General features: G+C 42.9%; 1 protein-coding gene across 3 annotated transcripts in view; it reads right to left on the bottom strand.

The window, feature by feature from the left end:
* PRICKLE2 (prickle planar cell polarity protein 2) overlaps positions 1-27,894 on the bottom strand; it is a 347,221-nt gene that overhangs the window by 250,023 nt on the left and 69,304 nt on the right. The window contains exon 1 of one of the 3 annotated variants that reach the window (XM_081246317.1): positions 14,853-14,868. The exons of the other annotated variants lie outside the window; for them this stretch is intronic. The gene's annotated coding sequence lies outside the window, so the exon portion shown is untranslated. Of the gene's footprint in view, positions 1-14,852; positions 14,869-27,894 lie in introns of those variants that run through there. 3 annotated transcript variants of the gene reach the window in all.

The raw sequence follows: 27,894 nt of genomic DNA, 5'->3' as shown, positions 1-27,894 counted from the left end.
ACAGACAGCAGGAAGAGAAAGCCACTCGATTTTCCCCCGTGGTCATGTTTCTTTAAAGAACCTTTTAAATAATATACACGACTGTAATCAGATGCTAGCCAAAGAGAGCTATGACATCGTGAACCACGGAGAAGCGCCCGTTTCTCACCCCTCCTCTACTGGGATTGTCTCATCCAACACGCAGGATATACATCTGGGCTGATCATTAAACAATGTTCAGGGTAGCTTTTCTACTGACTGTGTGGTCGCAGACTATCTCCTGCATCCTTAACTTGGACTTACTCTCAGATAAGTGTGTAAGGGGGGGAGTGTGGGTGAAGTGACCCCGACAACCAGAGAGCAAGGCAAAAAATCACCCGACTCAAGAGCACTTGGAAGTTTGCAGCCCAGCTCCCCATTCCCTTTCTTCATTTCCCAAGAAATCTTTTCTTAAGGTAAAATATCTTCCTGCTGACAAGAGTGGGGGGGTTGGGATGGGGGGGAACGGGTAGAGGGAAGGCTGGTTTGCACTCAGAGAAAACTGTGAGCTCAAGAACAATACCTTCAAGTAAAGGAATCTGGACCCCCAAACCACGCATCACACCGTGAGTACATTTGGTATCCGTTTAGTCTGCGAGCCTCATGGCTACATCGTAAAAGTTTAAAACCCTGCCCTGATCTAACAACTGTAAATTCTTGAGTTCACTCAATTTAAAAACATTCTAAAGAACACTACCACAGAAAAGCTTCGGAATAAACGAAGGGGTATCTCCATGGTGCTACGCACCCTCACCCCCGGCACGTAGAACATCAGAGCAATGTATCCTTCGTGGGGTAGGTAATCCAGACCATCATCTACCTCACCAGCTGAGGAGACATATTTGTCTGTTCTCCAAGCACTGACAGTTACTTGCTGACATTGCCAAAAAGAATGTGCGATGAAGCAAGTCTTTCACTAGATAAACATTTGGTTTTGATAAGGGAGGTTCTTTTCTTCTAATGGAAACAAACCAAAAATGCCACTATTACACTCTTTCACAGGAGGCGAGTCTAAGAGATATATCCCGGCGCTACAGGCTCGGGGACTTAACACAGGGGAAGGCAGGTCCTGCCCTGCACAGGGAAGCCATGTTTGGGTTTGTTCTTAGAGATCTGAGTTTCCTAATTAGGAAGACGCCTGGAGAACATCAAGAGGTCAAATATTTATTTGTGGAGAAGAGGCCAGACGTGTCTAATGTGCTCTCCCAATGAGGAGGTGAGTCACTTCCAAAGGCAGCCAGGATCACAAGCTGCTGAGTTCATACATGGCTGCCAACCTCGGCAGTGAGGGCCTCCTTCCCTGAACTGTAGCATTCCGGCTCGCCAAGCCGCCTGGGGGGCTCCGCATGGCACCACGGCAGGACTCCCAGTCCTTGGGAGGTCAGCTCCAGTCCCTGCCATTTCAGAAAGCCTAGGAATGTTTCTCTTCCCAAGAATTGAGGCATGAGACCAGTTGGCCTGAAAAAGCTATTACCTTGAAGGATAGTGGGAGTCAAGTAGATAGACAGCTCAGCCTCATGATACTAAACCCTGTTTCCTGGGTGCCAGAATTATATTCCATCACCCCCAGTCGGCTCCTTTTCTGCTCTCTGCCTCTCTTCTCCTCTTCCTCCCCTCCCCACCCCACCCCTACACCTTCGCATCAACCCTCTTAAGTTCCTTTGAAGAAAGCAACACCATTTTCCCCTCTTGGTCTTTAATCTGTCACTAATTGGGATCAGTATTTTCCAGTTACATAAAGAGCGCCTATGTGGCTTTATAACATATGCTGACAAATCATTTGGCAAACGCTTTCTTTTGTTGCAACAAACTGCACTATGGAGAACCGTAGCACTGGCAACCAAATATGTACACTCTTAACGAAGCCACGGAGATAAGAAATCCATCTCAGTGCTGACTGCAGGCTCTGGGGAGCCAGAGTCCAATGCAAAAGGAAAATAGTGATCTATTATGTAGGATAGATGTTTGCTGGAATGGTTTCCAGATGGATCCAGGAGGCTCCAGAAGAGAGGGTTACTGAAGAATTATGCAAGGTTCACGTAGAGGGTGCTGTTATGTCACAATTTATTCTGGAGGAATCTGCCCCAGCTTTATCAGTGTAGTTAAGACTTTATAGATGGGCTCCTAAAGTAGGACAGCGCATCAGATCGACGGACAGTAAGAGATGAGGAGCACTCTGGAGAAGAGACAGCGCTCCATCTATTAACTCAACGATGATGATGGAGAATCCACAATATGTCAGGCACTGTTCCAGGCCCTTGGGCTTAGAGAATAAAACAAAGATCCTTGCCTTTACATTTGCTGCAGGGTGGGAGGGGGTAGACAGACAAAACATAGGCCAAAAAAAAAAATGCATTGTGTTAGAAAGTGGTTAAGTGCTTTGCATAAAAGAAAAACATCTCTAGAGAGATGGGGAAACCCAGAGAGGAATGTGCTCATTTGAAATAGATTGTCCAAGGAGACCAAACAAAGACTTCAGGGAGGTAAAGGCGTTCCAGGCAAAAGGGACACGCGACGCAAAGGTCCTGAGGCAGGAGCAGACACAGCATGTTCAAGGAAGAGAAATGACGCAATGTGGCTGGAGTGGTGAGCCTGAGAGAGTGCAGTGGTTTATGAGACTCGTAAGGGCTGAGAAGAGCTAACGGTGGGGGCAAAGGGCTGCTGATCACGTGCTGACGTGAGGACCTTGAAGAGCTTTGGGTTTTAGACTGAGGGTGATGGGAGAGCCCACCTGGAAGGTTTTCCAAAGATCCCTGGAGGCTAGGATGGAAGTGATGCTATCACTAGGAGGCAGGCAAGAACTGAGAGTGACCAGAATTGCGACGGTGGTGGGAAGAGATCAGAGTCTGCCTATTATGAAGGCAGAGCCTCCGGCACTGCCTGGTGGGCTGAGTGGGAGAGGTAAGAGAAGAGTCAAAGGTGACTCGAAGCTTTTGGCCTGAGAAGTAGGATGAATGGAACTGGCATCAACGGAGGTGGCAAAAGCTGCAGCTGGAACGGGGAGAAGACCAGAAATTCACCTTTGGACATGTCAACTCAAGACGTCTACTAGTCATCCAAGAAGAGAGAGCCACTGAGAGGGTCCCTGAATACAGAAGTCTGTGTCCTGGGAGAAGTCTGGACTAGAGACTCAAGGCTCCATGTTTGGGGCAGACTGAGTACATGGAGCCACAGGAAGGGCGAGCTCACCACCATAGCTGCCATTGTACATACAAAGCCCCCAGATCCAGAAAGAATTTCTGATTCTCCTCACTGTCCAGATCTGCATCAGAACACCCTGTAAACAAACACCACAACAGACAGAAGTGGAGAAGCAGCAAACTCCTGTCCCCCCTCCCCCCGCCCAAATCACAAATCGGCTGAGAATCAATGAAATGGAGTTAGGAGAAAGCGTGTGCGAACCTTTCAGAGAGAACAGGGTGGATGCCTCCTGATTATTTTGAAAATTATATGGTGCTTCTAGAGAAGGAAGATAGTGAGAAAAAACAGCATGAGGTCCAGAGCCCCAGTGTGCAGTCAAAACAGGCAAAACAACCAGTTACCTGCATTAAATCCTCCCTTTACTAATCTTAACTGAAGTCACATTTCCTGCGCCTACTAAGTGTTCAGGTCTCCCCTTGAGAAAGCTCTCAGCCCTCCGCCCCGCTCTCTGGAGCTTACAGAAGTCACCTGGGAAATATCTACCTTTCTAATGCCAGAAGCACTTTATTTATACTTCTCATAAAGCTCTTCTCGTCACATTTTTATAGATTGATGGGTGTCTAATTTGTCTTGTTTCAGGGAGATGTTAAGGCAGCTTATGAGGATACATCAAATACAAGATGACATAAATTAAAAATAGGAGCAAAAGGAAAAGAAAAATGAGGACGGGGACATGAAATGGATCCAAGAATGAGGCGAAACTGCATACCAAGAAGACGTATGGGCCACAAATTTTGGCTCTAAATTTGTAGCAGCTGATGTGGAAAAGGAAAAATCATATAATTACACAACTCTCTGTGTCCAAAAAGTAAAATCAGTCCAAGTGCTCTGGAAAAATTAAAACATTCCCATGGGTCCTAGATTACATCCCTCTATCTTCTTCTCTTCAGATACCCAGATCGTCCTGTCTACAGGAGCTATTCAACACATGTCTGTGGACATGTGAATGAATACACAGGCAAATAAAGTCATTCACCCATTCACTCATCATTCATTCATTCTCTCATCCCACCAGTATTTCCTGAGCACCATCTATGTCTATGTGGTAAGCACTGAACTAGGTTCTAGAGACAGGTTGGTGAATAAAAGAAACAGTTGCTTCCCCTATGGTTCTTACAGTACAGTGAAAGGATGTGAGAAAATACAAGTAAACCAATAAACAAAATGACAGACTGTCTCATGCTAGGAAGAGAACAGACAGGAGGCTGAGATTAAAATAATGGGGAGTAAGTACAGATGCTGAATGGGTGTGGTCAGGTAAAACCTACCTAAAGAGGTGATGATGGCTGAGACCTGAAGTAAGAAGGAGGTAGCTATGTGAAGAGTCATCAGGAGCTTCAGAATGAGCCTGTGCAAAGGTCCTGAGGTAGAAAAGAACTCAACACAACTGAAGTACAGCCAAATGAGGTCAGAGATCACAGTGGCTCAAACACGGTAGACAAGGCAGGAAGTGGCATGAGGTGATGCCTGGTGGATCAGACCAGGCAGGCTGTTTAAAGCGAGGGGAGAAGTTGGTTTTATTCTAAATGCTATGAAGAGTTTGAATCTGGGGAAGGATACCCCATGTACATTTGAAAGATCACTCTGGCTGCACCTTAGAGAACAGACAGGAAGGCAGGAAGGTCAGTGAAGAGTCTGCTTGTTGTCCGGGCAAGGCATGAACTAGAGGAGAAAAATAGAAAAAAGTCGGGAGGGGAAGGTTACAAACAGCCTTAAGAGGATCTGGACTTATCAGGATTTGGCAAGTAGATAATTAGGAAGGAAATTCACAAAGGGAGGAATCAAAACCGGCCCAAGGTTTCCAGGGCAGAAGTGGTGATGATGACAATGAACACAGTGGCAATGACGCCAGCTAACGGAAACTGAGGTCTCGTCTTTGCTGGGCTCTGTGCTAAGCACTTGGTATGAATTATCTACGCCATCCTCTCAACAACTCTGCGTGGTCGGCACTATTATTATTAACCCCACTTTACACATGAGAAGAAACACAGATATGAAACGTCCAAGATCCAAGTTTCACGCTTTGAAGAATTAAGATCGTGATGAGAATGGTATGTATGTGTGTTTAACACAGTTGTCTGGCACCCCCCAAACTTCCTGAATTAGAACCCAGAGGTGGGGCCCAAGCATTCGTCTTTTTCAGAAGCTGCGGGGGTCACTCAGTGCAGTAGTAACTTGGGCACCGTCTGGCCGCTGAAGAGCCATAGAACCGTGGCATGCTGTCTGCCCAAGTTTCCAGCAGCAAAAAGTTATATTCAAAGTACAGTTAATTGCTGACAAACTGGGACTAATTATTCCTTGTTTTTGTTTTTTGCCTTCATCAAGGTCTTAAGTGCTAAAATTCAGCCAAATGCTTCTCGAGTTCTTTTAGCTGCGTGGTGGGGGGGGGGGAGAAAGGGCCAGAACCGCAGGGAAGAAAGATGAAACACTCGGCCAATTGTGCCAGAATCTCTCTTAGAAGCTCAGATCAGAAGTGGAGCTTGCAGCATATTCAAGGGTAAACTTGCAAGGTGAAGACTGCTTCCCAAATTTAGAAGTCATACTTCAGACGGTTCCAGATCAGTGGCTTTCTAGGTTTTACCAGTCTCCAAGAGAGGCAACTCTATCACCTGCTCCGGCAATGAACCTCTGTCCGATACCTTTGTCTGACAGTTCCCTGTCATATCTAACTTAAATCCCAAGAGCTGTTATTTAAACTCATTTCCTTTTCAACTGTTAGTGGATATTCAAAAGAGTTGGACCTGATCTTCTTTGAACAATCCCTCACGTGGAATAAAATTAAATACTTTTCTGGGTTAGTTAGAGTACATAAACTCAGCAAAAAAAGAAAAAAAGGAAAAGGAAAATAATTACTCTCAATTTTCATTCCCAAGAGTTGTTTTCCAGAGAAATATAAATTGATTTATCACATACATATGTTAGCATCTGGAGGGAAACTAAGAACTATAATTATGATTAGAATTGTTGGATTTTGGAGCTTGGGGAGAAGAGAACAAAAAAAGGCATATATATTAACCATCCACTATAATTTAATTAGGTTTTCTCATTTCAGAGTACCAGTCATCCTACAGGAAGGGATCAACATGCCCTTCTGCAAATAGGTGAGAGAATCAAAGATGAGAACGTTTTTAAGACACAGTCACAATACCTACTGAGCAAGTGACAGAACTCAAATTCCAAGACAGATCTAGTGGGAATTTACAGCCGCAGTTCTCCAGCAGGGGGCAATTTTGCTCCCCAGGGACATTAGGAAAAGGGATGTCTGGAGACATTTTTGGTCATGCTACTGGGAAGAGCGGGGGTTGCTGCTGGCTTCTAGAGGGTCATCTAGAAACCTGCTAAACATCCCACAATGCACAGGACAGGCTCCACAGCAAAGAACTTTCTGACCCAAAATGTCAACGGGGCTAAGGTTGAGAAACTCAGCCTTGGAGAATTCTCCAGTGAAATCCTTCACTCCTGACAGATTGAAAAATGAAAGCACAAAGATTCAGGTGCAGAAAAATGTTTATACTTCTCAACTTAATAACTCGTTTGATTATCATCTTGAGCTACCCAGAGAGAGCTTACCTTCCTACAAAAGAAAAAATCTGATTCAGTTTGTTTGACATTTCATAGATCCAGTGAAAGTTCTTTTCAAAACTGTTCAAAGAATAAGTATGATTCATTTCCTTCCAAGGCCAGAGTGAAACCTTGCTTTGAACGTGCTCAACTATTACTCTCTAGTTCTTAAAGGAACAGGCTAGATTCAATTATGAAAATGTCAAGTGTTGCTACCTGGGAAATTCTTCACCCGGTGCCATTAAGAGCCAGCGGTCCAGAACCAGATGGTCTGCAACTGAATCCCAGCTCCACCATTTATTAATTGCATAACCTTGGGCAACTTACTTTAAACTCCTTGTGCCTCATTTTCCTAATCTGAAAAATGGGGATGATTAAAGATCGAACTTCGTAGGGTTTATTGTGAGGATTAAAGGAGTAAAATGCTTGGTACAATGCCTGGTGTTGAGTATTTGTTGTTGTCATTATTGTGATGATTACTGGTATTATTCTTATTCCCTTGGTGACAGAAGAGACTGGCAGGAAGTTTTGAACTTGAGAAAGATTTTATGAATAAACAGAAATTTAAAAAGATGTAAATTGTTCCCAAATTCAACTTTGGGTATTACAGTTTCTTAAACTTAGAAAGCAAAAAATCCCCAGATGGATCACAGATACAACAGGCCCTTTGCACCTCCTCCAAGGGCTAAATGTGCCAACAAATGTCTAAATAAACAAATGAACTCCCTGAGCACTTACTGTGCTCCGAGCACTACGCGATACCTCACATCACGACACCTCAGTTATTGTTTCTAATGCCACGAAGTAGGTACTTTTTTATATCTTCCTTTTACCAATGGGGAAAGCAACATTTACCAAGATTAAGGCCCAGGCCCAAGGGGACTCAGCCAGTTTACAGCAGCACCTGAACTTGAATGCAGGTGCATTTGACTCTAATCTGAGTGCTTAACCATTGAGTTATATCGCCTCTGCCTGTCTTTTAACCTGGGAACAAAAGCACAGTGGGACCTGAGGATGCACAATGGTGAATCAGTTTCCCTCTAATGGACTTGAGCAACATACACCATTCTTGAATTTTTTTTTTTTTTTTTTTTTTGGCTGCCGCATTTTCTATCTTGGCTGTCCACTAAGTGCTAGAGCTTGAGGAAGCCTAAATAAAGCACATGCATCCAAGGACACCTGCTGAGATGCCTTCTGGAGAGCATCTGGTCTGCCTGGGCCCTGGAGAACAAAGCCACATTCATCTTGGAGGCTCCAGAATAACATCGCTTATACAAACGGTGGCTCCTGGGAGACTGCCTGCATGGGAGTGCTTAGCCCGTGGCCGAGAGAGATGGCTCGGATAGCCTGCACCCATTCTCCCAAGTCCAGGTGTTTCCACCAGTGGGGAATTCTGCTCCCCACAGGAAAGCCCACACCACCACCCCTTTTCAGCTCTCCCGGTGACACCGCTATGGATGAACATCTGATGTTTAAAGCCAAGGTTGTAGGGACTTGGCAGTCCTGGCCCGGAATCCTAGAAGGACACTCTTAAAGAGCAGAACTGGCCTTGGAGCACTTTCACAAGTTGGAACTGGTGTGTCTTCCAGCCACTGCTGAGTACACAGGTCACAGAGCATCTGCAAATTCCGTGGGGTTCTAGGAAACTCACAAATTCTAAGTACAATTTCCAAAGCACATAGCTGATGCCAGGCTCAGATGCCAAGACTGAAAAAGTATGGAAAGAACAGGGTATTTCTGTTTCCAGATGGCACATAAAACAGTGGAATGGAGTTTGAAGGAGACATTCTCTGGCACAGAACCTTTTCTGTCTTTTCAGCACAACACAGGATGAGGGCTCGAGAGGCCCCAAACATTGTTAAATGGGTATTGCTCCCTCTATCTTATACTATATTCTTATTATTTTATTGTTTTGAAATAACTTCTCTAATTATATGCTCAATGCTTAAAACTCAAAAAGAAAATACCCAAAGGCACAGATTCATATAACATAAAAATCATGCATAATCCTACCGCCAGGATCACCCCTCTTAATATTTCAGTTTATATTTATTTCTAGTAATTTTTCCAGGAACACATTAAAACAAAAAAAAATGGTTTAAATGACACCTTCTATAATGTAGGCTTTCCCCATTTAAGAGCATATCACTGACTCTTATTCTTTTAAATATATTGTCATACATATAGTTTCTTTAGGTATTTACAATAATCCTCTGATCTGCACACATTAGGACACAGAGACCAAGTAGTAATAAGGCAACCTGGCCTAGCAGCCACAGATAACACTTAAATAAATGGGCGTGGCTCTGCTGGAACAAAACTTTATGGGTACTGACATTTGAATTTCGCATAATTTTCAGGTGCCACAAAATATTATCCTTGTTTTTATTTTTTCTAGCCATTAACAAATATAAAAACCATTCTTAGCTTACAGATGTTACAAAAAGAGGTACTGGGCCAGATTTGGTCCTTAAATCACTGGTTCTGACCCCTGACCAAGAATACTGATATATCTGTTTTTGTTCCTAAATGCATCTTTCTTTATAATCCTTTTGTTGTTCTTTCTTGAACTATGGAACAATTGGCCAATGCCAGTGATACTTTCATGTCTTAATGGAATGATAGCAAATGACTGAAGAGACTTCAAAAAATTAGCCAGACATTGGGGCCAACAACTGAAAAAATATGAGCTGAGGAGACATAATTCCACAAGCTAATGCTGGCTGAACACTTACCATGTGCCAGGTGCCAAGGTAAGGGCTAAAGATTTAATCCACATATTAGTAAGGTTAGGAGAGGTCATGCCATGACAATAAATAAGCCCAGGAGCTCATTGCTTATGATCCCACAGGTTGAGCAGCCCCTCTTGCTGCATGGCCACGGCTGTGGCTCTGCCCCATGGTTTCCATTCCTGAATGCAGGCTGATGGAGCAGCTTTTATCAGGAGCATTGCCAGTATTATGGCAAAGGGTAAGGAAAACAAGACAAACCAGGCTGGAAAGTGACACATGTCCTTTCACTCAAAATCCACTAGCTGAAGCACATTAAAATGTCATGCTGGAGATCAATAGGACAGATATATAAATTCCTCTGGGGGTGTAGGGGAGGCAAATACTTGTGAAAATAATAGAGTCTACAACAGTAACTTACTGTATCCTCATAACAATCTCTTGAGACATAAATTATTTTCCCCATTACAGATGTAGAAGCTGAAACCCAGAGAGTTAAGTTTGCTAAGGTCACATAGCTAATATACAGAAGTGGCATGTGACCCCAGATGGTCTAACTTCAGAATTTATACTCAAATCTCTAGACTCGCCTTCTTTCTGCAAACACCGGACAGATGTACTAACGCGAAAGTCATCTACCAATAGCTATTTACCCAGATAGGTAACTATTCCATTGACCAAAATGAGGGGACCATGACCCCAGTATGTTAGACATCATGACAAAGGTTATCTAAGCTATGCCTACCAGACACTGAGGAAGATAGGCTCCTTCCTGGAGGTAAAGGTAGTTAACTGACCCAAACAGATAAGACTTGGAATACCATCATTTCATAAACAAAATCAATGAAATAGAACTCAAATGCATTTGGAGTAATTTTGTTTTAAAACAAGAATGCCCTAACTTTTACAATGAAAGGACACTGGCATATCCAAAGAAATATATAACAAATTCACTTTTTATTGTGATGGCATTTTGGGGAGCTCTGCATGAACCAAATATTGGACAAAAGAAGAACAAAGAGCAAAGAGAAACCCACCACAGACCTGCAGCTGGGTGGTACATGCCTCCAACTATCATAACAAAGAATGCCTGATGATTCATCATTAGGACCAACACCCCAAACTTTATAGACATCTAATGATCTCATGTAGTCATACAGGAAACATCTCACTGTTTTTGCACATTTTTGTTTTCAGACATGGCATTCAGTTACTTCTAAAGTAACTTCTAAAGGGGGAGGCATTTACATCTGTGGCTCTTTGAATTCTATCATTGCTGTGGCTGAACTATAATCATTCAGAAACTGGCTGTCCCGTGTGTGCATTATCCAAAAGGTTGAATTTTTCTCTCAGCCAGAGAGCTAATGTAAGCAAGGGAGGCAGGTCAGACGGGACAAGCAGCGAACCACACAGCAACGCCCCACCTGAAGGGGGCCTCGCTTACTGAGTGACAACCAGCCTTGCAATGCTGTGAGCCCAAAGCAAAACCGCCAATTTGTGAACATTAGCAACTGACCCCATTCTTAAAGAAAACCTATCGAGGCCAACAAACACATCGAAGCAATGCTGCTCATGGCCACCATTTTGTATCACTGTTTTGCGTTACTTGAGGCTTGGGATGCTTTGTGAATTTCACTGATTCTAGTAGTAAAAGAACTGAAAGAACATGCATGAGAGTTAAGAGCTCAAATCTTCAAGTCAGCTAGATCTAGACTCTACGCTTGACCCTGACACTTACCAGCTAGGTGACTTTCCATGACCCCTTAGCCTCTCTAGACCTCTGTAAAATGGGTATAATCCGTATCACCACCTCTCAGGGGAACCATGAGGATTAAGTGTGACAAGGCAGGATACATCATAGGACGGACAATTTTATCAAGACACTTATTTTCACCTCTAACTATTTATGGAGCTATTAAAACCTCTTCCTACATCTCCAAAAAGATCCTCGTGAGGTGACGTGATCAGGTACACAACCACAACTCATGGAAGCCTTAGCTATGGCCAAGAGAAGCATGCTAACCCAAGGGATACCAGCAGAACAAGAATTGGTTCCTTCTCGTAGAAAGTTCAGAAGATCTCCACATAACTCATAGTAGGCCACAAAATCAATGGAATTAAGGGACTTCGGAGACCATTTTTCTTTGTTTCTTCATCTTTTGTTGTTTTCTTCCAGTTCTACTGAGGTGTAACTGACATACAGCACTGTATAAGTTTATTGTGTATAGCACAATGATGGGACTTACGTATATCGTGAAATGATGATCACTATAAGTTTGGTGAACATCCACCATCTCACAGATACAAAATTAAAGAGGCAGAAAAAAATGTTTTCCTTGTGATGAGAACTCTTACGATTTACTCTCTTAACTTTCATGTGTGACATGCAGCAGGGTTAACTATCTTTATCACGCTGTGCATTATATCCCCAGGACTTACTTATAACTGGAGCTTTGCACCTTTTGACCCCCTTCGTTCCATTCCCCCTCCTAGCACCCCACCTAACCCCCGCCACTGGGAACCCCAAATCTGATCACTAGAGATGATTTTTCAAACCCCTAACTTATGGATGAGGAAACTGAGTGAGGCCCGAGCAGTTGAGGGTCATCCAAGGTTACATCAAGACCCACAGGCCGGATGAACATTTCATAAGCTGTTTTGATATGACACAACAACTTCCCCTCCGTACTACCAGGTACCACCTAGGTGACAACTACAGTCTGCACTGAGCACTAAAATCATGGATCCACCTAACTCTCGATTTCAAAACCACACTTGTCTGGCATGTTCAAGACAATCACCTGAAACGAAGGTGTGACACAAAGAGTTCACTGGGACAACTTTCCCTCCCTTCCTCCCTTATTTTAAAAATACATCCCACTCTCAAAATAAAAAAGTCACTTTGTGTAGCTCCTGCATTTTTAAGATCCATTGTTTGTAGATTTCCCTTGGCATGTTCACGGCATCTCTAGCACCATTTCATATAGTCCTTTTCAAGGTGTCGTGAGTCCATAGTGTTCATGAGACCATGAAATTATGACAGAAGGAAGAGGAGGATTTCTCCATCTTTCTCCTTCTGGCCAGCAAGTTCAAATTGTGGGAAGCACAGGTGGGCTCATTAGTCCTCATTGGTAGAAACTCACACTCCACTGACAGCCCGGAGGAAGCAGCTCTCAATACTGTCATCAACTGATGTATATGTAAAAATAAAAATACTTCTAAGGGGCTTCCCTGGTGGCGCAGTGGTTGAGAATCTGCCTGCCAATGCAGGGGACACGGGTTCGAGCCCTGGTCTGGGAAGATCCCACATGCCGCGGAGCAACTAGCCCCGTGAGCCACAAATACTGAGCCTGTGCGTCTGGAGCCTGTGCTCCGCAACGAGAGGCCGCGATAGTGAGAGGCCCGTGCACCGCGATGAGGAGTGGCCCCCACTTGCCGCAACTAGAGAAAGCCCTCGCACAGAAACGAAGAGCCAACACAGCCATAAATAAATAAATAAATAAAAATTAAAAAAAAAAAAACTTCTAAGACAAATACAACTGTAGGAAGTCAGTGCTGATATATAATTGGCACTTAATATTAATTGGTTAAATAAATGCTGAACAGAGCAGAATTGAACAAGCTAAGTATACACAGAAGTTGTTTTTTAAAAAAGGTGAAGAAAATTCCACTACCCAGACATAATAATCACTAACATTCTGATATAAATCCTTTGTCCTTTTTTCTTACATGTATGTATTATTTGAAAAAATGAGAAGCAAACTAAATATACAACGTTTACTTATCAATATATCATAAGCATTTCCCATATCATAAAAATCTTAGTAAACATCAGTCTTAAAGGATACTATTTCAACAGAGTAATATTCCAACCCATTGCTAGAATGTTCCCTAACCTTACTACTAGATATTTATTTCCAATTCGCATTTATGAAAATAAACATTGTTATAAATACCCAGGTGATACACTTTCTTCTTTTTTTAAAAAAAAATTATTTCCTTAGTAAAAATTCCTGGAATTTCACTGAGTCAAAGGGCGTGAATATTTTTCAGGCTTTTCATAATATCTTGCCAGAGATTTTGAACCAATGTGTATTCCCAAGAGCAGTATATGAAAGTGCCTATCACCCAGCACCCTTCAACATTAAGTACTGGAATCTCATAAAAAGGCTTTGTTACTTAATTGGTAGAATGCTATCTCATTTTTGTTTTAATTTCTACTGCTTACTGCAGATGAGCTGAACTTCTAAAGTCTCCTTTTGCCACATGCATTCAGCTTCTGTGCACTTTCTGTTCATATCATTTGCCCATCTAGAAGGTACTTTAAAAGCGAACAGTCATAATTCGTGAAAAAGAGAACAGGGTCTACCCTCGCCCTTTAATTTTTTTTTTCCCCTTACTTCATCTTCTTACTGCTGACATAACACTAATAAGTGAACATTAATGGCAGAGAATCCATTCCCACCTAGAGAAGAAAGACCTGCCTCTTCCTTCCCATTGAGGACACAATTACTGCTGGACTGCTTGCCCTCTGCTGTCCTTCCCCTCACCCCTTAGTAGCCAGAGTCCACAGATGCCAGTGGGACAAGGAAGCTACAAGGGCTCCGAGAGGGACGGAAACTGAATTCCTGCAAGAGGCACCACTAAGAACCACCTCCAATAACAACTTTCAATTAGAAGAAACATTAGAGATCTGTCAAAACCGATTTCAGCATCCATCACTTCCCCTAATCTGCTTCTCAAGAGGCATGGAAACTGCTGCTGCAAGTTGCTGGCACACACCATGCTGATATGCCCACTGAGCAAGACACCTCAGGAAGCTTCTCATGAAACATGACAGCAACTGAGCACGGAGGAGGTCGCTGGTGGGAGGAGGGAAGGACCACCCTGCAACAGAGCTGGGCATTAATCTTGGGAAATATTTCTGTTTGGGGGAAATTAACTAGGCACAGAGTGAGTACTTGAGCTCTGCAAAATCACAGAAACATGGTGTTCCAGAGGCAGTAGAATAAAGAATCCAAAGTTCAACATGCAAGATTAAATTAGAGACCTGCACTAGCATTTATAAAATCCATCTAGCAACACCCCTCAAAACAAACATCTTCACTGTGAATGATAAACAAGAAGGGACTGTTTTTCGCAGCATGGCTGGGATGAACTGGACAAGCTCTGCAACAACTGAATCTAAGCTAATTTGCTTTGAAGGGTCTACTGTTCTCTGGAGTGAAAATCAACAGGGACTTTCCTTCACTTTGGTGTGAATGTTATTAACAAAAGCCTATTTATCCTATTTGATTTTTTAAATTCATAAACCTAATACCACAAAACATTAATTGAGCTTACCTTACCTTGCAGGCACTGTGTCATAAAGAGACAGGTAAGTACTGGATCAGGGCCACCAATCACCATGCTGCTAAAGTCCCTCTGTACCTAGATGTCACCAGCCAATGTGGTGGGCGTTTGGCTGAGGCTGAAATGAAACAGAATTTCCCTTGTACCTTCTGCACTTGGATACTTACAGAGCTGACCAAAGATCAGCCTTTAGGGGAAGTAATCAAATCCAGTGATCAAGCTAACTGGCATCGGCAGTCAGGCAGACAGGACTGGATTTAATTCCCAGCTCTGTGCTAACGGGTTGTATGACAACGGGCAAGTTACTTATCCACTCTTCAAGCAAATAAGCTGTTAGCAAATGAGTTCACATCAGACTATCTGAATAGCACCTGGGACATGGAAAGGATTGAATAAATTATTATTATTACATTTTCTCAATTTTATAATAAACACTTAATGTCCATAAACAGATGAATGGATAAAGAAGATGTGGTATATATACACAAGGGAATACTACTCAGCCATAATAAAGAATGAAATAATGCCATCTGCAGCAACATGGATGGACCTAGAGATTATTATACTAAGTGAAGTAAGTCAGAGAAAGACAAATATTATATGATATCACCTATATGTGGAATCTAATAAAAAAATAGTACAAATGAACTTACTTACAAAACAGAAACAGACTCACATAGAAAACAAACATATGGTTACCGAAGGGGAAGGGGAGGGAGGGATAAATTAGGCGTATGGGATTAACAGATACACACTACCATATATAAAATAAACAACAAGGATGTACTGTATGGCTCAGGGAACTATATTCAATACCTATAATGGAAAAGAATCGGAAAATAAAGAACACAGATATATACATATACATGTAGAACTGAATCACTTTGCTGTACAGTTGAAATTAACACAATATTGTAAATCAACTATATGTCAATAAGATAAATAAATAAAATAGACACTTATTCAAACTCAAGCTACCCCTTGAAGGTTCAATTGTGAAGATTAAATAAAACTTGTAAAATATTCATCACGGTACCTGGCCAAGAGTAAGTGCTCAATAATGGCAGCTATTATTTTTAATTAATGAAAAGCTTCAGAATTTAAAAAAACTGTATATAGTATTAACTGCATTTCATATTCTGTAAAGAGAACTGTATGTATATTAAAAAGCTTCAGAATTTAAAAAGAACTGGATATAGAACAGTTCTAATCCTGAATTTACTATCACTCACCCTGTGACTTTATTTCAACTTTCATTTGAGAATCTGGCATTTGTGAGCAAATGCTTAGGATGTCACACAGGTCATTTAAAACTATGGTATCAGTTGTTTAAAACAAAGTCAAAACCACATTTTAAAAGAAATAAGAAGGAAAACAAACAGAACTGGTAAGGAAACCTACCATATGCTGAGATGGCTACAGCAAAAGTGGCCAGTTCCCAATGAGAAGAGGAGGTTGACACCATTCCATGCATTGTACCAAACCCAGTCTTGGAGAACCATCATCATGATGGCCCCATGACCTTAAACCCATCCCAGGAGAAACATTATCATGGTGGTTTCTTAACCCAAGAACTTAACGATACTCATAAGCCTGAAAGCTCTTTTCAGAGGGCAGGGGATACAGACTCTGCCTTGCAATTATTGCCAAATTGTGCTCTGAAATGGCTGCAGTAAAGTTTTGCATAAGGAGTCTGAATTTCAACTCTTTATCCCCAAGACCCTAAGAGGGAGACACTAATATATTGCCATTTTCTAGATGAAGAAAACAAAAGCACAGGGAAGTCATATAACTTACTTTTCTCATACAAGCAGGAAGTGGTAATACTGTGAAGCAATATTAGGCTGCCTACATGTGTGAATGCATGTGAATGTGAACGTTTGTGTGCTTTAGGTCAAGTGGAGAGAAGACAGCACAAGTTTCTGTGGTCAATAGGAAGCAGTGAATGCATGGATTCTTTATGTGCAAGAAAACATATGCCACACAAGCCACAGGAGCTCCTAGACCAGTGGTTCTCAACCTCTGCTATATACTAGAACCTGTGGAGGCCTCTGAAAAATCCCCATGCCCAGGCCACAGTCACACTCTCTGGAGGGAGGTGGGACCCAGGCATCAGTATTTCTTAAAACTCCCTGGTGATTCCAGTGTGCAGCCAAGTTTCAGAAACACCGAGCATAAAGGAATTATTAACACATCTGCTATTAAATTTGAAACAACCTCAACATCCAATACCCCCCATAATATGGGGGATATTATGCAGGTTTTTAAAATGGTAACTGCTAATACTGGAAGCATGTAGAAATCTTGATGATACAACATCAAGTGAAATGGGCCAGGTTGAATTTTGACTCCAGTGGGCAATCAAAAGCAGAATGTTGTCTTTTCTGTGGGTCCTGCATGACCTCAGAGTTCCAAGCTCAATTCTGCAGCCTACTATCAATTCTACAAGTCAGTGATAATGCTTCCAAAAAATTCTTTTGGTGTTCTTTTTTAAAAATGAAGTATTTATCAAATTTTCCATGAACTATTATCATAAGTGGGTAAAAATACGCATGTGAATAGACACAGGAAAAGGAAATGGGAATATATATACTACTATGTATGGCATGTCACCATACAACATGACATCTCAGTAAGAGCACTAAAGAGAATATATTTACTAAATTTTAGTCAAGCTCATTAGGCAAATGCATCCATAATAATTGTTGCAAGCAAACATCATCAACGGAAGCTAAAATTGGCAGGCAAGAGAACAATGACAAACAGAATATGTGCATCCTCTCAAAGTGTCTCCCCATAAGATATGCATTATTTACAAAGGGAAAAATGGTAACTTTACAGTGGAGAAACCTGGCAGATAGTACCTTAAACAAGTGGTCAAAACTAGCATCACCGATACTAAGACATGTTGATATTACGTACTTCCTGATAAGATGCACTGAAAAGAACACAGCAACACTTCAGTGGTCTTCTAGTCAAAAAAAAGCATACCTCAATCTAATCATGCAAAAATATCAGACTAACCCAAATTGAGGGATACTCAAATAAATGACCAGTTCCATTCAAATATGCCAACGTCATGAAAAATAAAGACTGAGGAATTGTCACAGATTAGGGCTGTAGACAATAAGAGGACATGGAAACCAAATGCAACGTGAGATCCTGGAAAGGATCCAGGACCAGGAAACAAGGACATTAGTGGGAAAGCTGGTGAATTTTGAATAACGTCTGTGGTTGAGTTAATAAAATTGTGTCAATGTTAATTTCCTGGTTGTGATGATTGTACAATGATTTTTTTAAGGTATCAGCCTTAGGGGAAACTGGGAGAGGGGTACACAGGACTCCTTGTACTAATTCTGCAACTTTCTATAATTTTAGATTATTTCAAAAGAAAAAGCTTTCAAATATTAGTGAAGTTCAGTTGTTTAAAAATAAATATTATTTTGAGTGTTAATATTTCCTTCCCTCCCCCACTCAACCCCACGTGTGTATACTTCGGAGATTAAAGAATGGTGTCAAGGAAGGCCGAGGAAGATTATTAAGACCCTTCTGGGTAGAGGAGGTGAGCTGAGCCTTGAAGCTGGGCAGTTTAATTCTTACGCCTGCCCTGAGGGGCATATAAAGAAATGCAAGGACCCAGGCAGGGTGTCTGCCCCCAGCAGGAGTTCGGGTAGGTGGGCACCACCTGAACCAGCTTTTGTGACCCCAGGGAGAGCTGCAGCCACCCCCTGCCTCCCCAGGGGACCCTCCAAGACCAGCAGAAATAACTAACCAGAGACTCATGGCCCAATAATGTTCTAACTACAAGCAAGATGTGATGGAAGTTTGGTGCCAATGATCGTGATAACCATCTCTGAAAACAGAAGACCACCCTCTTCCCAGCATGCATCCCCTTCCTCTATTTCCTGTACTATCTCTGAACAAAGCCTGAGGAGTCAGGAGTTGGTTCTTTGGGACATGAGTCCACCTTCTCCCCAGGACTGTTGGCATCCTCAATAAAGCTATCTTTCCTCCTAGTCCCCCCGTACCCCCCAAAAAGAAATGTAAGCCTTTAATAACAGAATGACTTCTGGGCAACTAATTATGTGTAGTCAAAACATCCCTGGGTTTTGAGTCAAAGGTACGGACACAAATGCACATACGTTGGCACCGATACAATATAACTTTGTGATCTTGAGTCAATCACTTACTATCTGTAAAAATGGAGACAAACTTTTTTATTGCACATGATTCTTGGGAGGATAAAGTGAACAGATGTGCATGAAAGCATGCAGTAAGTAGTAAAGTCCTGTTATAAAATGGTTATTAAAATTACCAAGAGTAACAATAGTATCTACCTAGCCAAGATAATTCTGGTGTTTTCACTCCCAAACCACAACCACAGCATCCTAGCATCTAATGGTACTCATCCCATATGGAAGCAAATCTGTCTTGCCTTCTGCCTGAACTTGGAGCCTGGGGCCACCAGTCTTCGTGTGTGGTCAGTATTAAGCACCATCTGTCCTGAGTTAATATAACTCCTCCTTAGTTTTAACAATGAACACAGGCTGCACTAGTGAAAGCATAAACAGATACAATATGAAGGAAGACTTTGCCATTCTGTTTATTACTTCGGACGGTGGCATTCACCTCCCAGCTGTTTAGGCATCTAAATTGTGTGATAAAATGTCTTTTGAACACTTTTTACAAGCAATTAGATTCAATCAAGTTCTCTTCTTGCTTAATTCTCCTCAGCAAATGAGATACTAAAAAACCAAGAAGAAGCTGGGCTTTGTTTCAAATCTTTTTTTCCTGCTGCACATACATTCCCCCATAAAAAGCCCTAACAATTGCTATGCTCATTATCTCTGGTGGAGGTCATTTTTCTTATTGCTCATCAGGGTGAGAATATGAGGTGGACAGGAAGCAATTTGTTGTGGGCATCTGGGTTTTAGCCTCCTCCAGAGCCATTCCCGCTTCTGGTAAAAGCACCTAGGTTTTCTTCTGAGGAACCAGCCTTCCCCCACTCTCAGTTTATGAGGCTTGAGTAGGCTAGGCAGCTCCCATCCCAGTACCAAGAAGCCAGGATTGGCCAATCAGCAGAGCCCACTGACTTGGCCAGAGAGTTCCGAGATGGGCATGTGCCCCACCTCAGTACAAGGAAAGCCGATCATGTGATTCTTGCAGGAAGGACTGGAAAAAGAGAACTCCCTCTCCCTGGGGTACTGTGTTAACAGGATGTACGGCTGGGGCTGCCGGGAGCCCTCCTGCCACAAGAGGAGGGTTTGTCTGGACGAGAAGGAAAGCAGAGAGAAAGACAGACAGAGAGACGCCCGCTGCAATCATCACACCCCCTCCCCATTTATTAATCAGTTACATGAGCCAATGTTCTTCTTTGTATCACTCACTTTAAGTTAGGTTTCTGTTCACTGCAACCCAGAGTGATGTGATTTTGAGAAAGTGGGAAAATAAACACTGAACACTTCCCTTTGTGAACTAAGATGCTGCCAGCATGGGTCCTCAGGTTTTCAGGGGACAGAGGTGCTTGCCAAGGATCAGCCACAACAATCTCACCCACGTCCCCTTGCAGTCATGAGAGGGATCACTTACAAACCAACTTGCAGGTGTCAAGAGGCATCTGCAACAAGAGAATGTAGATTTTCTGTGTAGGGCTAGCTTATAGCACACACAGCCCCTAAATAACCAGTCCAGCCTCCTCTTCTACCTTCTATTTCCCATGTCTCTGACATGCCAGGCACACAGACCAGCTTTCTCTTCCCTAATTCACAGCATGCTGCTTCATGCTGCCACACGAACGCACTCCCACTCCTCTTCTTGTAATAGGAAAGAACAAATCTGACCCCATATTGCATCTGTTTCTTTTACTTTAACCTTTGGATTCCGTTGCTTTTGCTTCCAGTGAAGAATGCTGTCTATAGCCCGAAATATACAGGGTAGCCCATTTTCAAGGCTCTGACCTTTAAGGGTATAACACTTTTCCATTCATACAGAGATTCAAAGTTGCAGAACAGAGAATAACATTTGTCTCGCTGGAGGTTTTTATAGGAACATCATGACCTGACCTACAAGGTCAGCTGCGAGAACAAAGGATTCCTACACCCAGAAGTCTGCAACAATCAAGCACACCCCTCCCTCCCCTTGCCTTTAAAAACGCTTTGCTGAAACCCTTCATGGAGTCTGGGGTTTTCTGGGCATGAGCCACCCATCTCCTTGCACAGCCCTGCAATAAACTTTTCTCTGCTCTAAACTCCGACGCCTCGGTTTGTTTGGCCTCACTCTGCATTGGGCACGTGAACTTGCATGTGGTAACACTCTAAGACCCAGCTCAGAGACCTGCCTTCCAGGCAGCGACTGTGGCCCTAATCGTGCATTCCCATAGTAAGGACACGTTGCAGCAGTCGGTACAGGGTACCATGTGATTTACACTGATGCACACGTTTTTAGCCTTCCTCCCTCTACGGACGTAGGTTCTGGCTTCGTCAACCTGGTTTTCCATCTCTACCTTATACCCTCCCTGGCCCCCCATCTGAGGTCTGTGGTCTGAAGACAGAAGACGGTTTGCGCTATTTCTCCAGGAGACTAATTCAGGACTTTGTGAAGCTGAATTGAGAGAAAGTGGGGAAAGGAGAAACTGAAGAGATGTAGGGGAGGCGGCCAGCGCAAGAGTGTTTGTGAGGAATTTCTAAGGAGTCTGGAAGAGAAAGATGGAGGGCAACCAGAATGCATGAGGTTAAGTGGATGCGTAGGAAAAATAGGTTTTTTAAAGGACTGTTTTCAAGTACCTTTTCACGATGTTTGTGAGAAGCAAGGAAGGAATGGATGCTTTTTTGAAACTACCTTCAGCTGCCAAAGGGTGTTTCTCTGATGACAACACCTCTCCTAAACACATGGGCTCTGCAGGCTCGCACACACACCCTTCACACATACACGTTCACACAGAATTGTGCACAGCCCATTTCAGGTCCATTTCCCTCCTTAGACTGTAAGTTCACCAAGATCAGGGAGCGCTTCTTGGACTATTACAACGTAGCTCCTAGAGCTCAGCACAAAGCAGCTCCACACACATTCTTTCTCTGGCCAGTGTTTCACCTGCTCCTTGCCACAAGGCTGTGAAGAGAAGGATGTTATAGATGAGGGAAGGACGGTTCCGTCCAAGAGAATAAGGACCCGGAAAAGGCCAAAGAGCCGGTAAGTAGCAGAGATTACCTGTAACAAGGAAGAAGAAAGCTGACCCCATATTGGATCTATTCCTTTAGCTCTAACCTTTGGGATCTGTTGCCTGTGCTTAGTCACGCTGGCTCGGCACCTTTGTAAACGAATGTTGCCTACAGCCTAAAATATACATTACAGCCCATTCTCAAGGCTCTGACCTTTAAAGTATAACACTTACCCATTCATATGAAGATAAAAAGTTGCAGAAAAGAAAATAACAATTGTCTTACTGGAGGTCTATAGGAACACTGTGACCAGACATACTTGGACAGCTGCAAGAACAGAGGATTCCGGCACCAAGAAGTTTGCACCAACTAGCCACACCCCCTCCCTTTTTAGTATAAAGAAAGTCTGAATTCTATTGATTAAGATGATTCTTTGGGACAACACTCTCGCTTTCCTAATAAAGTTGCTATCCTAATAAAGTTGCCCCAACAACTTGATTTATTGGCCTGTGGTGCAGTGAGCAGTATGAGTTTGGACTCGGTAAAACATACCTACAGTTCTACATCAACCTTCCAGTAAAGCATATGGTGATCTTTTACAAATATCCCAGAACCCAGATAGTACTAAATAGCAACATGTGGACCACTGCTGAGTCTCCATCCAAGACTTTCTCAGGCACCACATCTGGGCAGTCTTTCATAGGTTAACCAAGGGCGTGGCTTACAGTTTTCTTCTTTTCCTTTTCTTTTTTTGGTTTCAGAATAGAACCTTGTACCGATTTTCAACTTGAGGACAGGTTCTCTTTATTTGTTCCTTCCTTCAGGCAGCAAGAGTGCCAGCACATTAAGAGTTCTGACCAACAGGAGCCCCAAAGTCCGACATAATTCCTGGCACACAGTAGGTGTTCAATAAAGCCTGGATCATTCCAGTGTGTACCTAAGTGCCCATGTGTTCTGTGTAAGAAGTCTCCACTCTTCAAGGGTTTTCCCGAGAAATGACTTTCCTGCCCATTCCCACAAACCATGGCAAAAACTGAAATAGGAGAAAAGAGCCACTAGCTTCCCCAGCACAAAGATGCAAGAAGAAAAACGGAGTTGTGACACCAGTGGGATGAGAACCAGATCTCATCTGGGGACTGGCTGTCATTTTCATGTGGTTTCTGGCCAACCCTTAATAAACGTCAGAGCTGCACTTGATCACCAGTGGTATGTCTTCTTTCAAGACACACTCTTGGACGGAAGGCCAGAGAAGGGTGATTGGGTTTCAGAAAGCCTCTGTCATCTCCCATGATTCAGTTGGGTCCTTCACTGCACAAGAAGTGGCCAGCGGGCTGGGCTGCCTTTCTCAGACCACCACCCAGAGTCAGGCTTCGAGGCCTGCCTAGCCACCCACAGTGCACTGGGGCTGACACTCTGTGCACGGAGGAGATCCAGGACCCTCAGGGTTTCTGCCTAACTCCCCCCCACACACTAATATATGCCATAACAACCAGGCCCAAAAGGGGCGGCCCCACATACACATGGTTAACAGTGGCACACCTGTGAATGGTAGGCCAGAAAATGATTTCCACGGTGAAAGGACTTAAAAAAAACTGAAAGCAACCAAAATACTTCAATTTACCTTATGTGTCAGTCAGGGGTCTCCAGAGAAGCAGAACCAGTAGAGTATCTATATATCTATATGTATCTATAGAGAGAGATGTATTTTAAGGAATTGGCTTACACAAATGTAGGGGCTGGCAAGTCTGAAATTCATAGGGCAAGCTGACAATTCCGATGAGGGTCAATACTGCCGTCTTGAGTCTGAAATCTGTAGGACAGGCCGGGAGCCTGGGCGCTTGGGTGGCTTTCTACATGGCAGTCTGGACGCATGAATTTTTCTTTCTCACTCTTTTCTCTTAAGGCCTTCAAATGACTGCATAAGGCCCAGGCACATCATAGAGGACAATCTGCTTTACTTAAAGTCAAGGGATTGTAAATGTCAATCAGATCTAAAAAATACCATCAGAGCACCATCTACTCTAGTCTTTGACCAAACAACTAGGCACCATAGCCTAGCCGAGTTGAAACAATTAAGTTAACCATTACATCTTAATTCAACATGTATAATTTAGTGGCTTTTAATGTTCTCTGGACTATGGGGACCCTTCCCCTTTTTAGGTTTTTGAGGTATATCATAAAATTCATCCATTTCAGGTATACACATCAAAGATTTTTAGTAAGTTTATCAAGTTACCATGATCCAGTTTTAGGAGACTTTCATCATTCCAATAAGATCACTCGTATATGGGGGTCCTTTTGAAAATCTGATAACTCCAGCCAGATCAAACATGACCCACAGGTTGTTTATGCCTAGCATCCAAGACTTACCAGTGGCAATATTTTTAATAACAACTTGCATATATGCACACTTTGGGATAGAATTCCAGGCATCATATATTCCTGTAAGTTTAACTTAGGTATGTCCAGGTTGAGGCCCCTCAACTAAATAATCTCCAGTCTGGCACTTTCATTCTCAGTCTAACCACTGCAGCATCTAGACCCCCATGACTGAGAAAAATGGATGCTTCTCACTTATAAAACTGCATCCTCCTTCCAACACATCTCTCTGTCTCTAAATGTGTCTACTGCACAACCATCCTCCAACCCCAGGCCAGAGGAAACTTCTAAAATGCAAACTGGCCATGCTTAGAGCCTTTCCAAGGTTTTCCTCATCACATCTGGTATCAGATCCAGAGGTTGGTCCTAAGAGTCTTAATAATTTATACCCAGCCCTCTCTGCTATGGCTCCTGGCTCTTTTTCTGGCTCTACCTCTGTCTGCTCTGCCTGGCACATCTCACTTTATCAGCCCAAACTGCTCATCCTCCCTGCTCTTCATATGGCTAATTCTACGGAAACAGCTGACGCTCAGGTGGGGGTGCAGCTTCCCTCTGTCCTAGATATTCAGCACATTTCTATTATGGAACTTACCATGTCATATTATAACACCAAGCTTCCATCCCTCTTTACCCAACTGCATTGCTCCTTGGAAGCTGCAGGCAGCCGGCCAGCCAACTAGCATTTACTAATCCAGGAAGCAGAGAATCAGGTTAAACCCTTAATCACAGCAACTATATTCTTTCCAGGTCTGACTGTCTGTGGCCATGGAATTTTCCTGAAATGTCCTTTGTGGTAAGGAGTAAATACCACTCTAGGAATTCTCCTAAAGAAATAACAAGTTCAAAAAGACATGAGTACAAACACATCCAGAGCTATGGTTTGGAATCATGAAAGAAGAACCGCAGCAACCTTATTCTTTCATCTGGAAGGGAGGGACCAGTGAGTGTCCAGTTATAGGGATTTGGTTAAATAAATCATGATACACAGGATGCATAAAAGACTACGCTATTATTAAAATGACTGTAGATATGTACTGATATGGGAAGTTATTATAATTCGCCACTTTTTCAACAAATACTGACAGTTATACAGAGGTACACACATTTGATATTTTATATAAACAGACATACAAATAAACACACGTACGAATATGCACACCCACACATAGTTTAGGAAGCAAAAATTTAACAGTGGTTAGTAGACTTCTGAGTGGGTAGGTAGCATTATGAGTGATCTACGGGTACCTTGTGAAGTATCTTTTCCCTTATCCCTGTGTTCTAACTACTTACAACGAACACGTGATGCTTGTGAAGAGAGTGCACAGTGGTTAAGAGAAAGGGCCACGTGCAAGCCTAGACTCAGCTACTTCCTAACTACACGACACTGGTAAATAGAATCTCTTCCGGCATCAATTTCCCCATCGGAAGAAAAGGGACCTGCACCCCCAAATCGTGCCTCTCTCAAAGCACTGTGGTGAGGTTTATGTGAGGTGCTTCATCCAGATGCTGGTACTGGCAGCTCTCAAGTAAATCTGCACCTTTTAAACATAAGTAGAGGGGGAAGGGTAAGCTGTGACAAAGCGAAAGAGAGGCATGGACATATACACACTACCAAACGTAAGGTAGATAGCTAGTGGGAAGCAGCCGCAGAGCACAGGGAGATCAGCTCGGTGCTTTGTGACCGCCTGGAGGGGTGGGATGGGGAGGGTGGGAGGGAGGGAGATGCATGAGGGAAGGGATGTGGGAACAGATGTATATGTATGACTGATTCACTTTGTTATAAAGCAGAAACTAATAAAATAAATAAATAAACATAAGTAGAGTTAAAGAGAGAAACAAATGTGCACATCACGTTCTTTTGGAAGATGTCACCAGAACGCACTTTCAAAGCATTGCTCTTTCGCATGTGAAGTGTGAGACAGCCCTGCTGGGTTGGGTAAATGGGTGGGGATGGGGAGCCAACTGCCAAAACACCCACCTTCCCGCGTGATTCCAAACAGCACTAAGGTTCTGTTCTGGAGGCTTCTGTAACACTGCAGGTGAGCCTGTGCTCTGACAAGCAGGTAACCCAGAAGCCATCACTGTCCTCACTCCCCCCCACAAGAAGATTCTGTTTCTCATTAATGTGCCCCAGCAGCTGGGTGTCCAGCAGGTCCAAGGCCCTTGTGCGGCTTTAGGCCACAAGATGCTCATTCCTACCAGCTAGGGAGGGAGACAGGGAGGGGGAGGGATGCTGGAGCGAGAAGAGAACTGAGCGCCCACTACCAGTCTGAAAAAGACAGAAATCGACTGGGTACTTCAAGAATCGATGCTGTCCCTCTGCCCTGTGCCAGCAATGGAGGGGCAAGGAATCTGGTGTAAGGGCCATCACAGTATCTATTTGTCATGCCAGAATAATGAAACCACATTCATCTTCTCTAATAGATTCATTCATTTATTTTGATCATCCAAACTATAGTTGGTTTCCTGCAATGGTTCTCTCTCTTATCAAAACCATATTTTTGCCATATTTTCCTCCACAGTATTCATTACAATAAGCAATTAATAATAAATAAATATATATAATTATTAGTTTACTTCTTTATTGCTATCTCCAATGACCCAGGGAAACTAGAAATAGAACAACATGTATCCAGGGACATGCATATCCCAGGAAGGATGTTCTTTTTCCTTAAATGACCATGGCATTCAAGGCACCAAATTTTTCATTATAATCCTTCCAACTGTTCCCCTGACACATGTACTAACTGGTTGAGAAGGGGTAACACTGTCCATCCACTTGTCTTCATTCTGCCAAAGGAGAACTATGGTTTCCTATATCCTGACATGAAACTAATCCTCTGATGGCTTTTGTTAAATGTGTGTTGCATTAAGTCCCTTATTTTATTTTTTTAATTAATTTTTATTGGAGTATAGTTGATTTACAGTGTTGTGTTAGTTTCTGCTGTACAGCAAAGTGAATCAGTTATACATAGAGCCACTCTTTTTCAGATTTCCTTCCCATTTAGGTCACCACAGAGCACTGAGCAGAGTTCCCTGTGATATAGGAGGTTCTCATTAGTTATCTCTGATGGCCTTTAAACCGGTTCTAGTTGCCTGCATCAATAGCTGTTGTCATCCTGTCTGCCTTCTTCCTGATGACAACAAGTTGGATTGGGGGACAGCTGGGGGAGAGGTAACACTGCAATTCAGAATACAAGGCTTTTAAAATTGTACGGTAGCCTTTCTAGAATAAGACTTACTCTAAAACTTCATGTCCCACTACTTAGGAAAGTCTGAATTTGAATTCCAAGTTGTACATTGAAATTCAACAGATATTTAAGGAGTACTGACTGTGTGTGCCAGGCACCGAAAGAGGAGGTGGCCATTTGATCTTGGATAAGACAGATAAGGATGCTGCCTTCATGGAGCTCACATTCTAGTGGGGGTGACAGACAAGAGACAAGGAGACAAATAAATGAACAAAGCCATTTCAGGGGGAGGCAAGTGCAATGACG

The sequence above is a fragment of the Mesoplodon bidens genome (assembly GCF_964165515.1).
Source record: "Mesoplodon bidens genome assembly, chromosome: 10".
In the NCBI taxonomy this organism is placed as follows: domain Eukaryota; kingdom Metazoa; phylum Chordata; class Mammalia; order Artiodactyla; family Ziphiidae; genus Mesoplodon; species Mesoplodon bidens.
This window is presented reverse-complemented; position numbering and strand designations above follow the sequence as displayed.